The sequence below is a fragment of the Triticum urartu genome, chromosome 7A, assembly GCF_056163025.1.
Source record: "Triticum urartu cultivar PI428250 chromosome 7A, HENAU_Tu73, whole genome shotgun sequence".
NCBI lineage: Eukaryota > Viridiplantae > Streptophyta > Magnoliopsida > Poales > Poaceae > Triticum > Triticum urartu.
This window is the reverse complement of record NC_141879.1, coordinates 449,661,454-449,663,634: the sequence shown is the minus strand read 5'-3', so window position 1 is coordinate 449,663,634 and position 2,181 is coordinate 449,661,454.

The following is a 2,181-nucleotide window of genomic DNA, read 5'->3' as shown; positions in this document are numbered from 1 at the left end:
TCAAGTTGCAGTTGCATGCTCCTTTATATGTACTCTCACAGTTTGATGTACACTAACACTTTCCATATTCGTTGTTGAACTAGCACAACGACGCAAGAGGAAACAGACATCAGGGATAATTCTTGAGAGATTAACAAAATCTAAAGGAGGAAGAATGGAGATCCATTTTGAGGCAGGTTTAAAAAGGCCACGTGATGCTACAGAGTCAGCCAAGTTAGGATCAGAGGCAGCCGTTGCCGTTAGGTGTCATGCACGTATCCTCCCAACGTGGATCCAGTACAGGAATGAGAAAGACAATACCAGTTTAACACCTTCCTTGACCATTTATCCGTAAGTAATGTTATTCATCACAATTAGTAATATTGTCTTGCTCCGTCCCATACTTTCTAGCTTCCTCCTAATAAGACTTACATTCTTTTTTCAACAGATGAGGTTCAAGTTGGATCCGAAAGATGATGCAACTAGACAAGCATGCACTCATGTTTTCAGTCTGCTCTGCGACAGTATCAGTACCACCTTAGAAAATCTCACTTTGAAGGCAAGGCTAACAATGAAATCGCCCAAACATCTCTAGTGGAATATATTACAGAAGAAGACTGGATAGCCCTCGTTAAACACTGGTCTGATCCAAAGTATCAGGTAGGCTATATGTATTTGATCAGACCACATATTGAACTTGTATTTATGTATGTGCCTTACAAGTGTATCTTCTTCTAGGCTAACTGTTTGAAGAACAAAACCAACCGTTCTAAAGTGAAATTCCAACAGACCATAGGATCTCGTAGCTATATTGCACACTACGAGGCTCTTGTAAATAGCTGCTACTTCCTTCTTCTTTTGTGCCATATTATCGTATCTATATTAACTTGTTCCAAATACAGAGGAAATCCCGTGCAGACCAAAAAGAACCTGAACCGAATGCAGTGCAAATCTTCAAGGATTGCTACACCAGCAAGATGAAGGGCACGAGCACACCAGTTCAAGCCGCTGTTGTAAGTCCTTACTCCTCCTACCTTGAACTGATTGGTACTGTGATGTGTTCATTTAACTACTTGGTTTGCAGCCAATGTCAGTTACTCTGTTCACTTTTATTCGTAGTTGTCTTAACGTATCATTTCACCTTACATGGTTTAAAAGAGATGAAGGATATTCTTTTGGTCTTGATATGTAATCTAGTTGTTATGTTCACGTGCGCACACAATGATAAAAGAGCCTGTTTGTTTTATATCTATTTGCCCATGATATGAATGATGTCATACTATGTTCATCCTACTTTAAACCATGTCTCTTTATCCTTAGATGTCAACGAATGTGAGGAAATAGACAATACAGTAGGCATGCTACATGGACATATGTTCCGAAAGTAATTTTATTATGTAGTTGGCACTACAATACATGCTAATGTATTGCAGTAGTTCACCAAAATAAGTTATGTATAAATGTTTAACCTACTTTGTTTGTTTTTGTCTCATTATTAACTTATCTGGTGCACTAATATACAAGTTCAAACTTTCAGGAAGCTATGGAACAAATGATTGAACAGCCACAACCACCTGAAGGTGACGAGGCTAGTACAGGCACAATGTCACCTCTTGTTGTAGTGAGTCAGTATCTCTCCACTAACAGTGCAAAAAGCACCTTCCTGCGTAATTCTAGGTTGGTTGTCAAGGTAACCTCGTCCAAATCGCCTACTAAACAAAATCTTCCTGCTAGACAGAGTGATATATCTGTGCTCCAGACACAAGTCCAATCCCTTGTGGACGTTGTTTCGGAAACAATAATAGTGGTTGAGAAATGTCGTCAAGATATGAATGGTTTTGAAACCAGACTATCAGCCATTCGCTTCGTTGTTCAAGAGCAATGGCGGAAAAAAGGTGGAGATCGTGCTGCTCCATCAGATTCTACAGCCTGAAACATTAGCACTCGGGTCAAATGATCTGTGCTTCTATACATCTGATGGTGCTTTTATCTGGAAGGACTGTAAACTTTATGCCAATAGGCCTTTTGTTGTATGGTCGGAATTTATTTTGTTGTGATACAACATTTATGATGCTGCCTCGGGTTGCAGTAATTACGACGCTATTTTTGTATAGTGTAGGTTTATCTTAGTAATGTATTCGTCTTAAAGCTTCATAGGAGCCCAACATGCCAACATTCGTCGGGCCCATTCCAATTGGGCTA